Below are 15,042 nucleotides of genomic sequence, written 5' to 3'. Positions count from 1 at the left end.
ATAGACATAAAATACAAATAAATAAAATATACATAACCCAACACAAAATCAACATCCTATTGGGCATAAAAAGCCTGTGAAGAAAGGTGGGCTTTTAAAAGAGACTTTAAAATTGTCATAGTGGAAGCCTGCCTAATGTGCAGTGGCAGGCTATTCCTAAGCTTGGGACCAGCTACAAAAAAGGCGCGGCCTCCTGAGCTTCCACCTGGTTATTGGCACTAACGGGAGCAGTGGATCAGTGTTGAGTAATGTCAGTCTCTTACATTGGAAGAAACGTTTATTTAATACATTATTACTTCAACCATATCCTCTGAAAATAATTATATATTTCTCATCTGTATCAAATGAAAAATACACCTAAGAAGAGTATTTCAAGCAAAACTTTAAAAGAAAAGATAATCTTACATTCTTGTATATAAATTTAAAAAAATCATCTGTTTCTATATGGGACAGATGGGTACTTGTTGTTCTCTCTCTCTATTAAACATGTCTCCCTTTCACTTAAATGCAGTGTAAATAGTACCAGAAAAAATGGTAAAAAAAAACAAAAAACAAAACTAGTATTTTATTTTTTTTATTATTTATTTAGTGGCAACTTCAGTAAAAGGTTAGCTTTAAGATTTCAAAAGTGAGTGTTTGGCTGCTGTTATCTGAGTGAACAAGACAGCATGATTCTGGTTTTATAACTTTCATATGTTGAAAAGTCAAACATGGATATGGAAACTTATATCAGAGGTCCACAGCTGCAAAGTGAGCCAGCTCCAGTTTCCACATGATCTACACACTTATATACATATATACACTTGTGAAATGTACAGAGGTTTCATAATCCTATCAGTGTGCTGTCAAGCTGTCAGGGACACCTAAAAAACGAAGAGCAGCTGGCATCTGTTTGATGTTTTGAGACATAGCATTGTTCCTTGCTGCTGTTGTTTTAGTTTGCATTGACTCATTGCTTTCTGTTTAAACCATTCTGAGATGCAGCAGAGAGCAGGTTTCCAAGAACAAGAAATGTTTCAGAAAGTCCCCATGCGTGCAGCCAAGAGTTAATGGAAACCTTTGACTCAATGGTAGATTCAGTGGAGCAGGAGAAATAACTCTTCTCTTCATCATCCTTGTCTAAGATGGATGTGATCTTGTTGTAAATTTACCAAAATTAAGAAAATAGCAAGGTTCCTAAACTGAAGCTTATAGAATTTAACCAAGAACCCTGAATCACAAATAAATGTTTGGTTTGTAACAACATACATTGCTTTAAAAATATGTAAGCAGGGTAACAAATTGATTGGAATGCATCTTTATCAACTGAAATACTTACAGAAGACGGTGATTATAGCTATCAAAAATTCTTTTATGTATATGTATTGCATTAAAAACAGACGGGAAATGAAAAATATGGCAACCAGTCACAAATTTGCTGTGGATTGAAGAGATTATGTGATCCATCTAAATTTTACGTGAATAAAATATATAAATATTTCAACTGCAACCAAAAATTGCATTCTGCATTCGTGGATATAGCATATGCACCAGTTTTTGAATAGTTCCAGGGATCTCTGTGAGTTTTGATATGGTTTTTAGACTGTTTTGGGGCTGATAGATTGTTGATCATTGATATTTTTAGACTACACAATTTGCAGCAATACCCAAAAAATGTGTCTGTCACTTCCGCAATTAAACAATGTTGATCTTAGAACAAAGTTGTGATTAATTCCATGTGCAAATAAGTAGAACTGAAGATAAATGTTATTAATATTATGCATTTTTCAGAGTTCGTTTTTAACCTGATGACACATTGTTTTCTATGCCATGTATGTTAGTGTATCTCAAAATACCAGTGGGTCGAAACATGAGGAAATTAAGGGCATTTAGTAAAAAAAAACTGTCATCTATATAAAATATGTGTGCTGCTTTTTATGCGGACCATTTGCTTTATTTTTGTTTTCTATATTTAATAATCACCTGACCATCTGGGGTTGAAAATTCAACAGTCTATGGGTTCCCCAAAGTTTTCAAATAATTATTAGCTGAATTAATCAGAAACTGGGTTAAACTGCTATCCTGGTGGAGATACTTAAAGCATTAGGTGGGTTGAAATCATTTCCAGCTCAGTCAAGCTGTCACAGATTATTTTTGTTGTTAAAGAAAATTGTGGTGAGTCTGGAATGAATACCTACCTCTAAAATTCAAGAACAGATGAGAAACAGTCACTGACACCTATAACTCTCACAAGGACAGCAAAGATATTTCTAAGGGCTTGGGACTCCAGTGACCTCTGACCACCTAAATGTTGCCTGACTTGCCTTAGTTAAAGTCAGCATTCATGATTCAAAAATAAGGAAGAGACTGAGAAAAAATGGTATCCATAGCAAACATCTGCTGACCAAAAAAACAAACACTGTGACCTGTCTCACATTTGCCAAAAACTATGATTCTTAAGGTTTTTGGGAAAAATATTACACTACAAAAGTTAAACTTTTTTGGAAGGTGTGCATATTTGTTACATGTTGTGAAAAAGTAACGACTTGCCATGATTGATGTTATAATGAGAGAATGACTGACCCTAAACTCAAGCACACTTGGGTTTTGCAGTTGGGGGATATTCTAAAGCATGCCAAGTCAACCTCTGAAGAGCTCAACAAAATACAGGGAAGGATTTTGTAGTGCCAGTGGTTGGTTGCCACAACAACTGCAGTTGTTCCCACCAATTGTTTATTAGGTGTAGGTGGCAATTACTTTTTCTCATAGGGCATATTGCTTGAATAGCTTTTGTATTTATTCATGTTATCCTTGTCTAATATTAAGACTTGATGATCAGTAACATTTAAATGTGACAAAAAAGCTAAATAAAGAAGAAACCTGTAAGGGGGCAAAGACGTTTTATGGCTTTTATATCTGTTTTTTTCTTTTAAGCCAGTGTATAGAAAAAGTCAAACAATAACTAAGAAAAGAATAAACGCTGATAATAATTATTCATTGTATTAAGCAATCCCAAATATACAGATTTTAATATAACAGGAAGAGTTCATGTTTGTATGTTTAACACCTGTATGGCACGGCCGTAGTGATTGGTGTTTGAAAAATATTTTCGTTATTTCACAAGATGTGGTGGAGTAAACCCTGTCTTTTTTTGCTGGGTTTGAAACTGCTAGTGTCTGGAAATTTTTCTTTCAACCAATTCATCAGCCTGTGATTTTAAAGCACTGCTCTACTTCTTGTTTTGTCAGTGTGGATCATATATGAATGATGATAGTCCATGCAAACGATAAGATAGCTGGTGTGCTATGTCAGCACTGGCTTTGGTGTGGTTATTCTGTGTTTTGTCAGCTCAGCTGTCCAATGCTTTTTATGTTTTTGTGCAAGCTACAGCTTTTCTTCCTACACTTCCCACATTTAAACTTCGAAGGCTTTATGCATCATCGACATCTGAAAGGTTTAATCAGTCAGTTTTTTTTTTACAGACACAGAACTGATGTGAGACAGAGCACTGCTAATTCATAAATAGGGTTAATAAGTTGAGTAAAGGTGGAAAAAAAGAAAACATTTTAAAAGCTTAAATGAAAACATATATATGTTTTAGTTTTGCTGTTGCTAGGATTTCATAACTTTTATCTTAAGCAGGAGTTACAGTGTTAATTTGACATCTGTCTTTTACCAGATGTTCCAAAATCATCATTAATTTATCCGCCTCACAGACGGATGCCTGTGGAGCTGATTTTCAACATATAACAGATCATCTTCTTGCTATGGCTTTCTTTTCAAAATTAATAAACAGCAATCAAATAAATTAAAGTGTGTTTTCGCTGCTTTCACTACCATGACATTACCTCATCTTATGGATTACATTAAACAGATGTCTGCAGTATGATGCTGATTCTGATTTAATGCACATAAACCCAAGGAGTGAGTAGTGAGTTCTTTCTGTTCTTCCAGACAGGCCACATTTGGTCAGTGCACAGCCAATAGCTGTCCTGTGAACAGATTGGATTGCTGCTGCACCTCCAGAGCAGGTAGTATTACTAAAGTTTAATTAGGGGCTTGAAGTGAAGGGTGCTAAACACAAATCCACACCACACATTCTGATTTATATGTGTAAAAAATCCAAAAACTGTATTTCATTTTTGTTTTGGGATCAAGGGTTCAAGAGTTATAAATACTTTGCAAGACAAGATATAAATCCTGTGCTTTTCTCTCTAAAATGCACATTCTATCCTAACTATTCCAACAACAAAAAAACTTTATCACACACACTTACATTTTCTTAAATTAAATCAAATTAAGACCTAAAACTGTCCACGTTTAATAATACGGATCTGGATACATTCCCTATAAACTTTGCGATTGTTTTTGTTTGCTATACATAAACAAGCATAGTTTAAAACAGGAAGTTATCTCAAAAATGTTGTAAAGCATCATGTAAGGCTTGAAGCCGTTATCCCAACAATAACCCCGTTGTGGAGGCTTGAACAGACAAGACTGTGAGCACAAGTTTAGCTTTTGCCTGTTGGGTTCACAAAAGACAGTTATTAGGATGACAGGTGGCATTCGAAACCTTTCTTTGAGGTTCAGCTTGTAAACCTTTATAAACTGAAGAAAGTTCGCACACATTTCACAATGTGCTCTTAATGAGCACATTGTGAAATGTCACATTTGATGAGGCGCCTTTCTTTCCCAGTGCCCATTAACAGGTGGAAAAGGGTGTTCAGACTGTAATGTTTCATATAATCACCCTGAGACAGCTGGTGTTGTGTTGCCCAATGAAAAGCAACATATTTAGTGAACACAATGTCCTGTCCTGAAGAAAAAAGGCTAGGTTTTGTCTGCATGTATCCGAAAAAAATCCACTCTGGTTTTATCATGTTTGAAGTCTTTTGATCCCAAAACAAGTAGTTTATCTAGCGGTTTAGCACATTTTTTGTCTGTATTTTCCAGTCCTTAACTCAACATGAAAACAAAGTAAAGGACTGGTTTTCAAAATGTGCACATCTCATACAGTGGTGCCTGACATTTTATGGTAAAACCATGATGAGGTTGAATCTTTGTTCGAGTGCCTGTTCAATGTGATGTGAGAAGCTGCACATCAACAAATCTGAACTTGTTAAGCTAAGATGGTACTTGCAAAAAAAAAAATCATAGCTTGATGCTTTATGTCTGACTGCCTGGGACTGCTGCGGCCTTCCGGAGCCGGGTCTACCTGCCATTTAGCTGCTGTTGCTTTGCTGTGCAGGCCTTCTACTGTTCTTGCCACACTTACAAATGTATGCATCCAGGTGCCAAACTTGTACTCGCACACCCACTCAACAGAAACACACTTATTTCTACATATATGCCCACCCATTATCATACACACACCAACACAACATCACTCAAAATGGTTGAAGGTCCGAGAAACATAGTGTAGCCTGAATACTTTGATGCTTGATTGAATCTGGAATTAATTAAGTTAATTACGCAATTAGGATCCTGTCTTGAGACATCCTTTTTGTAGAGCAGATCTACTGTTGCAACAATGGGACAGGACACGTTAAAAAGAAAGACAAGAAAAAGCAGTCATGCTCAAACTTCTACACACAATATCCCATTATGACAAAGTTTGTGTGGGGTGGTTGCAAATTTATTACAAATAGAAAACCAAGAAACATTTTCAAACAGCTATATATTTCTTCTTAGTAAAGGAAAAGGTAGTAGCATTCATCTGGACAGTTGACCAGCAGAGGACAGTAATATGTGGAGGAGGGGCAGAGCTGGGAGTTTCTATGTTCCATACACTTGGAGCAAACTCCACTAACTTTTGCACTTTTCTCCATCAACTCATTAAAAGGACAACAGACATTGTTTTTTTTTTTAGCTATTTTGATACCTTAACTTTTTAAAACATTGGCTTTCACTGATACCAGTAAATGACCAAAGTCTTAAAAAGAGACAAGCAGAAATCATGAACAATTTGACTGAACAAAGGAAAATAATTTCAACATATAACAGAAACTAGTTAACAAATATTAAATCTGACATTTTTCAGACCAAAATACAAAAACAGTGGCCAAGTATTTTATATGTGTAATAAATGACAAACTTGCATAATTAATATTAATGTATTTTAAGGAGGGAAAAAGTCTCCACCAGATCTAACAGGAAGCCACTGCTGGACACTTACTGGATATAATGGTGACATAGGGTGCTGGCCTATAGAGCTTGTCAAGGTCCAAGGGCAGATCTGTTTGGGCTCATGGATGATAAATAAAACAACATACATTACCAAGGGTTTAGGGTCAAATCTACAAATTGTAAAACCTGCCTATAATATGTAAGCATATTAACTGTCCTCTCCGTGATGTCACCAGAATCAGTTGCTGGGAAAACAAAAACAAAAAACATTTGTTGTAATGTTAACGTCCAAACTTCCAGCTTCACTGAACCCAAACAAAGAGCCATTACCTGTTCCCAAACGCAGTGATGTTTATTAGCAAACCCTTATGGTTTTCTAAAGTGAGGCGACACATTTTTCTGTTGTTATTTCATGTCCTGGCATCTGGAAAGCTATGAGGAAGCCAGTAGTTAGTTTGGGGCGTTTTCTTTTTCTGCCTCTAAAGACACCTGGAGTTTGTTGCACACACCTGTAATAAGTAACAGAAAATGTGTAAGATGGACTGCATGGTTTTGAGTGGTTGGTAAACGTGCATGAACTTGCACTTTATGATATACGTTGACCTTAATATGTGACCTCTTTACACAGACTTTTTAAGTCAGATGCTATTTTTACATGCAAATTCAAACCTGAATCATAACTAAGATTGAAGCTGTGGAATTTCACCATCAATGAGCAACGTTTCAAAAACAGCATGTTTACCTAGCTGAAATACCATGTAAATATTTAGAAATAAATCTTGAGCAAGAGCTAACAGAGGCAGCCAAACAGGAGAATGACTGGTTATTAGACTCAGACAAATAAATCCAAGTTGTAGTGATAAGGATGTCAGCAACACCCTTTTCCCCCATTCCCAAATCTGGTGTGTCAAATTTCCTCTGCTTTTCAGAGGTCAGATGACTGTTGTGGAGTTTGCCTAAGTTTCTGCCTACATTTCTACAAATCCCTATTGCTAACTCTGGGATGAAGCAATTGGGAGTACAACGCTCTTACATTAAGTTGTGAAATGCTCTTCAACAATTTTTAAATCAGAAGATAGAAATAGGACACCCAAGAAAGGTCCTCTGAAAAGATTAAATCTTAATTTGAAGGTCAAGTTTTGTTGCTGACATTTGCATAAAAAGATTTACCACAATTCTATTTTCTTTGTGGGTTAATGTTCAAACAATCCTTTCTTCATCTTTCTTCAGTTGTGGCCTGTTCTCTTGCACACTGTGTTCTGTGGTAAGACTCACCGCAGTTATTACTGTCACCTAAAGCTGGCTTCCCAGCACACATAAAAAGACCATCTGTTCTTTTTATGATGACACATTATGAGGACAACACTTAAATATATTAACCGGCATAAAAGTATCTTCTTTAACATCTTAAGTCATTAATTTCACTGATGTGGGACATATTTTACACTGACCAAAGTGGCTGTTTCCCAAAATCTATTGCTTTTGGTCGACTCAATAATCTCAGTGACCCTAGATTTAAAACTTTTAAATTAGTTTTAAACATACAGATGCACAGAAAGTAAATATTCATCAGAATACTTTTTTTTCTGGAGCAGCAAAATCAAAAGGAGGACAAAAAAAATAAATAAATTTTTTTTTTTAAACTGGGATAACGAAAATTTGCACTGACAGATTTGAGCCAAATAATGCTTGCAACAGATGCACAATAGCTAGAGGAACTATACTGGTGCTACCGATTATCGATAATAAAGTAATATGCTGAGCAGTGTGTCATATGTAACCCACAAGGTGTGATCCTTAAAGATGTGACATTTTAATTGATTGACTTAAACAAAAGTGTACAAGATTTCTTATAGCTCTAATATTCACTAGCAAAATTAGAAATTATAAAGGTTTTTAACAACCCTAACCCTAATAACCCTAACCCCATGTGTTAATTGCTTAGCTAAATATGTTGGCAAGTATTAAACATTAATGTGTCACAGTGCTGGTATGTAAACAGAAACAAGTGAAGCTATTTCTTTTTTCACTTGCAGTATGTCATCCTATGCAAACCTGGTACAGCCATCAATAGCTTTACCACATTGGTGAATTGCTGACTAAAAAACTAAAACAGTTACATCATTTACATATAAAAGTCACAGACAGTTTAAAGTTCATTGCATGACATTCACAGGTAATGAGACCTTCATAACTAATGTAAATAAACAACATGATATCGAAAACCACATCAGGATCTTAGCCACCCTCATAAACTGTGTATTAGTATAAGACTAACAAACGCATGTTATGTAGTTTAGCATCTGACGAAGAAGTAATGAATCTGCCACCACTTTTCCACTATGTGTTCTCTGCTGATCATTTGAAGATTTTACAATGGTACTGGGTGTACTCATTAAAACCTGAGCAAAATTAGAGAATTTCCATTTCATTCATCCCTCTAAGCTTTGGTATAACATGTTGGGACTTTAAAAGCAATGATTGAGACAGTGTGCAAAGTAGAGGCATGTGTTATGGTTTGTACAAGTGAGCTCGTTTACGTGGTGCTGCTTGAAGGTGATGCTTAATATTCAGATTGATTGATTGATTGATTGATTCTTATACTGCATTCTACTTCCTGCTTGCTTCTAAGGATGGTTCAGCCTTTGGTTCAGCACGCCTTAACAGAGACACTCGAGACAAATGACCATGCACACACACTCTACGGACAATTGTGAGAGACCAATTGTGTTTCTGAACAGTAGGTGGAGCCCTTCTTACCTAAGGAGAACCTACTTAAAAATAAATCTGCTAATACCTGATGTGTCTTACTGTATTGTTTAGCATGGATGTCTGCCTTCGGCAAAACTAATGCTTTTACTTATGTGTGGATGTACCACAGTTAGTTTAAATCTGATTGAAAGTTTCCATTTTGGAATATTTCCAAAATTCTCTTGTTAAACTTCCCAAAGAAAGTATCTGGAAATGTTACTTTATTTTCATCTACTTAAACAATGATGTTACAAAAACAAACCTAACCTTTGACCCAAGGCACAGCTTCACACCCCCTTGGCTTTTTTGTCTTTCAATGACTGCTCTACATTGCCACATACAGGTTACAATAACAATTTGAATCAGTTTTTGCATGGTTAAAAACATGCTTAGAAATGATGTTGAACAAAAGGAAAAAGATTGTTTCAGAAACAATACTTTTTTATTGATAAAGCCTGACAACCTGATGTATTTTACAACTGATTACCATAATTATCATGCGTAAAAAAAAAAAAAAGTAAGGGCAGTAGCTCAGGTGTCCACAAAGCGATTTAGACCTAACAGACAACATATTCAATTCAATTCAATTCAAAAATACTTTATTAATCCCAAAGGAAAATTAAATGTTGTTGTAGCTCATATTATGAAGGTTTCCTCAAAGAGCCGTTGTAGATGCTGATGGCTGTGGGCAGGAAGGATGTCCTGTAGCGCTCCGTCTTATAGCAGATCTGAAGAAGCCTCTGACTGAAGACACTCTGTTGTTGTAGGACAGTCTGATGAAGAGGATGCTCAGGGTTCTCCATAATGTTCTTCATAAAATGAAGAACATTATGGACTGCTCAAAAATTTGATTTCCATTGATGATTTTTGTGTGATTTTGTTATCAGCACATTCAACCTTGTACAGAACAAAGTATTCAATGAGAATATTTCATTCATTCAGATCTAGGATGTGTTATTTGAGTGTTCCCTTTATTTTTTTGAGCAGTGTAAAATTAATACAGCATGAGGTGACGTTTGGCCAGTATCAGCAAATCATCTTATGAGAAAAGAAGTTACATGTACTGGGTGTTCCTAACATTCAGTTCTTTTGACAGGTAAGCTCAAACAACAATGTATTTCCTGATATTTGACACAGATATTTGACGCAGATGTACGATTAGATTGTGAGAGCATATGAACAAGGTTAATGTGTGTCTTTGTACCACAACTTTGGCCTTTTTGTTTTTACGAACCTTTATAATAGATTTCCTTGAGTTGCTCCCAATATAATTAATTTAATCTTCTTTTTCATAATTTTCTCAAGCTACTAAATGAATGCTGTCTTTAAAATGATGACAAAACAGAATTAATTATCTTGGAAGAAAGAAGAAAAAATCCATGAGATCCATTTTGGAGCTCAAAACATATCCTGACTGTGACGGCTGTGGTTTTCCATTTACATACATAATATGTTTTTACCTGGCATTATTAAAAACACATTTATTTCCCCAAAAGTCAGATTAAAGAAACTTTAAGCGACCTTCATTGTCGTGTCTGTCAAATCTGGATTTAGTTAAACGTTTTCTTTTTTATTTTAATGAAAGTGGGAGGTAATCTGATTTGGAAAATTTAATCTTGGACTCTTTGGCTCTGCATACTTTGTTCTTTCAAAAGTCCAGAGGGGATTTTTGACAGCTCATTTAAGTTGGAGAAACAGATCAGCGCATTTTTTTAAACCAATCTTTGCCAAAGTGAAGCCTTATGTGCTTCTCAAGAACCTGGAAGAAGTTGTCCTCTCTTTTATCCCATTTGGACTAGGCCGTTGCAATACATTGTTTATTGGTCTAGATTAATTTTGTGTCCTTTTTCATGTTTTTAAATTGCAATGGCTCCGTTTTAAACTGGCTTAAAAAAGGGCCCGAACTCTGATACTGGAATCTGTACACAGTCTGTTTCAGTTTAAATTCTTAGCATTTCATTACTATTATTTGAGTTACTCTTAAAAATAAAAGATGCGATTGACCAAGCTTTTCACAGCAGCTCTGATTCTGTGGGAATGTTATCCTTTTCTAATGCACATTGTTTAGACTGGAGACAGTTTTTAAAACCTGCTGCAGACTCAAAATCTCTCATTGCCTTCGAATCAACTACATTAAAACCCTTTAAGATTATTTATAGGGTGTTTTGATTTTCTTCAACATGTTTTATTATTATTTCAAACTTACTGGCCAGACTTCACTTTGAGATCAATCAAACTTCACTGGCTACTTTATTAAGGCCACATGCCCAATGGTTGTTAATACAGATAGCACGATACCAGATATCACAGCAGAAAGCACAGCTACCAATTATATGGCACCAACTCAATGCGTTCAGGAATCTAGATGTGGTGAAGATGATTTGCTGAAGTTCAAGCAGAGCACAAGAATAGGAAAAAAGGGGATTTTCATGACTTTGAACCTGGCATGTTAATGCCATATAAGCTAATCTGAATATTTCAGAAACAGCTGATCTCCTGGAAGTTTTACACACATAACTATCTCTCAGGTTTACAGTAAATGGTCAAAAAAGAAAATATCCAATGAGTGGCAGTGGTGTAAATGAAAATGCCTTGTTGATGCCAGAAATCGGGAGAAGGGGTACGCTGGTTGGAAACAATAGAAGGAAAACACCAGCTTATATAGAGACTTGTTACAACCAAGATATCCAGAATGCCTAGTCTGGAAAAGGTATTCTAGTCCAATGAGTCTGGATTCAGCTGTTGCATTCTGATAGTTGGGTCAGGTTTGAGTATACAAGATGAAAGCATGGATCCTTCCCACCTTATATCAAAGGTTTAGGGTGGTGGTGGTTTTGTAATGGTGTGGGACATACAGGTCCTTCTCAAAATACTAGCATATTGTGATAAAGTTCATTATTTTCCATAATGTAATGATGAAAATTTAACATTCATATATTTTAGATTCATTGCACACTAACTGAAATATTTCAGGTCTTTTATTGTCTTAATACGGATGATTTTGGCATACAGCTCATGAAAACCCAAAATTCCTATCTCACAAAATTAGCATATTTCATCCGACCAATAAAAGAAAAGTGTTTTTAATACAAAAAACGTCAACCTTCAAATAATCATGTACAGTTATGCACTCAATTCTTGGTCGGGAATCCTTTTGCAGAAATGACTGCTTCAATGCGACGTGGCATGGAGGCAATCAGCCTGTGGCACTGCTGAGGTCTTATGGAGGCCCAGGATGCTTCGATAGCGGCCTTTAGCTCATCCAGAGTGTTGGGTCTTGAGTCTCTCAACGTTCTCTTCACAATATCCCACAGATTCTCTATGGGGTTCAGGTCAGGAGAGTTGGCAGGCCAATTGAGCACAGTGATACCATGGTCAGTAAACCATTTACCAGTGGTTTTGGCACTGTGAGCCGGTGCCAGGTCGTGCTGAAAAATGAAATCTTCATCTCCATAAAGCTTTTCAGCAGATGGAAGCATGAAGTGCTCCAAAATCTCCTGATATCTAGCTGCATTGACCCTGCCCTTGATAAAACACAGTGGACCAACACCAGCAGCTGACAAGGCACCCCAGACCATCACTGACTGTGGGTACTTGACACTGGACCTCTGGCATTTTGGCATTTCCTTCTCCCCAGTCTTCCTCCAGACTCTGGCACCTTGATTTCCAAATGACATGCAGAATTTGCTTTCATCCGAAAAAAGTACTTTGGACCACTGAGCAACAGTCCAGTGCTGCTTCTCTGTAGCCCAGGTCAGGCGCTTCTGCCGCTGTTTCTGGTTCAAAAGTGGCTTGACCTGGGGAATGCAGCACCTATAGCCCATTTCCTGCACACGCCTGTGCACGGTGGCTCTGGATGTTTCTACTCCAGACTCAGTCCACTGCTTCCGCAGGTCCCCCAAGGTCTGGAATTGGCCCTTCTCCAGAATCTTCCTCAGGGTCCGGTCACCTCTTCTCGTTGTGCAGCGTTTTCTGCCACACTTTTTCCTTCCCACAGACTTCCCACTGAGGTGCCTTGATACAGCACTCTGGGAACAGCCTATTCGTTCAGAAATTTCTTTCTGTGTCTTACCCTCTTGCTTGAGGGTGTCAATAGTGGCCTTCTGGACAGCAGTCAGGTCGGCAGTCTTACCCATGATTGGGGTTTTGAGTGATGAACCAGGCTGGGAGTTTTAAAGGCCTCAGGAATCTTTTGCAGGTGTTTAGAGTTAACTCGTTGATTCAGATGATTAGGTTCATAGCTCGTTTAGAGACCCTTTTAATGATATGCTAATTTTGTGAGATAGGAATTTTGGGTTTTCATGAGCTGTATGCCAAAATCATCCGTATTAAGACAATAAAAGACCTGAAATATTTCAGTTAGTGTGCAATGAATCTAAAATATATGAATGTTAAATTTTCATCATGACATTATGGAAAATAATGAACTTTATCACAATATGCTAATATTTTGAGAAGGACCTGTATTTTCCTGAGAAACTGTGGGCTCCTACCAAATAAGCATCATCAAAACCACAGCCGATCCTAGTATTGCTGACCATGTCCATCCCTTTAAGACCACAGAGTATACATCTCCTGATTCTTCCACCAGGATAACCCACCATGTCATAAAGCTGAAATCTTCTCAAACTGGACTACAATTTGAGAAATCTTTAAGAGCAGGGTCTACAACTCAAGTCCCTGACCACTGGCCTGCAACGTTTGGATGCCTGCTTGCTCTAAAACACCTGAATGAAATGAATGGTTAATGACGAGGCATTTGTAAAACTTGTTGACATGCCAAGGAGGTAATTGGGCCTTTTCATTCAGGTGTGTTGGAGCAGGGATGCATCCAAACATTGCAGGATAGTGACACTTAAGGACTGAAGTTGCAGCCCCCTGTTTTAGAGAATATGTTGAAGTTCTGCGATGAAGAAACCGGACAGTTGTAAAGGGAGCCCAACTCAGTTCTAGATGTACCTAAAAAAGTTATTATTGAGTGTAGATAACCCTTTAGAAAACAAAATGGCACTGTCAGTTTTTCAAGTTTAATTTTTGCTATTTTGTTGTAAATTGTTAACATTGTTAAGTGGTCAACAAACTAACGTCCTCATGTCACATACCTCACCAGGATATGTCTAAAAAGGCATTACATTACAGCAGCCCTGGCCCCCCAGGGCATATTTCCTTGCATGTTTTATAGGTTTCCCTGCTTTAACACACCTGATTCAGATGATTGAAGTTTAACAAACGCATGTTAATCAGCCATCAATTGAAATCAGGTGTGCTAAAGTAGGGAAACATCTAAAACATGCAGGACTAATGTGCCTCGAGGAGCAATGTTGAAAAACACGACGTACGTCAAGTGCACTCGACATACGGTTATTTGGTTGTTTTTTACAAATTTTTTTTTTTTTTTACATTTATTCTTGAGAGGGGTTCAAAATTAAGTGCATCACTGTGTTCATGCACTTTGTAGAGTACTCATTGAACATATTACATTATCTTTGTGTGCCATCTGCTGTGTTGGCATACCACATAACTAATTGAGGTCAAACTATCAGTATACAGTATTTAGTGGTGAATATATTTAGAGATCAGTCAAATAAAAACTTCAAACAGAAAAATAAATAGATTCATACCTATTTAAGATCTGAACATAATCAGTATCCTTGTCACAGTTTTCTTTAGCCAAAGGGTCTCCAACGCCAGTCAAGAGCTGCTGTCCTGCAACCTTTGGATCCATCCCTGCTCCAACACACCTGAATCAAATGGCTTGTTGCCAGGCCTCTGCAGAACTGAATAATATGCTGAGGAGGCAATTCACATGTTTGATTGAGGGGCATCTCCTAATAATTCCTGACTGCCTATAATTAAAGAGTTGTTGAAAAACAAATGCATTTCTCACTATTGACCTGTAGATTTAATTTCTATAGTATGCTGTTTACCTTGCTTTTCTGTGTGAATAAGTCTGTACTGATTCAGCCTTTGTCTTGGTTGCTTCATCTCACTTTGTGTCTGATTCTGCTGGTCAGTTTCAAAATGTTAACAGCAGGCATTTTGGCGGTAGTGACAACAGAACTTTATGCATCAATGTTTGAAAGGGAAAACATTCATTCAAATCACACTTATTGTATTGTTAAGCTTACATGTTTAATACAGCATTTTGTGCCCTGTCAGATAAAGTTAGAATGACATATGGAAGCA

General features: G+C 36.9%; 1 long non-coding RNA gene across 1 annotated transcript; it reads right to left on the bottom strand.

Moving 5' to 3' along the window:
• Positions 1-5,556: 5,556 nt before the first annotated feature.
• LOC124876911 lies at positions 5,557-14,608 on the bottom strand. Its single transcript, XR_007040405.1, has 3 exons — positions 14,478-14,608; positions 6,436-6,614; positions 5,557-6,350 (listed from the first exon to the last, which is right to left on the bottom strand). It is a non-coding gene; the product is annotated as an uncharacterized LOC124876911 (long non-coding RNA).
• Between the last annotated feature and the right edge of the window lie 434 nt (positions 14,609-15,042).

This window comes from Girardinichthys multiradiatus, chromosome 11 (assembly GCF_021462225.1).
Source record: "Girardinichthys multiradiatus isolate DD_20200921_A chromosome 11, DD_fGirMul_XY1, whole genome shotgun sequence".
Taxonomy (NCBI): Eukaryota; Metazoa; Chordata; class Actinopteri; order Cyprinodontiformes; family Goodeidae; genus Girardinichthys; species Girardinichthys multiradiatus.
This window is presented reverse-complemented; position numbering and strand designations above follow the sequence as displayed.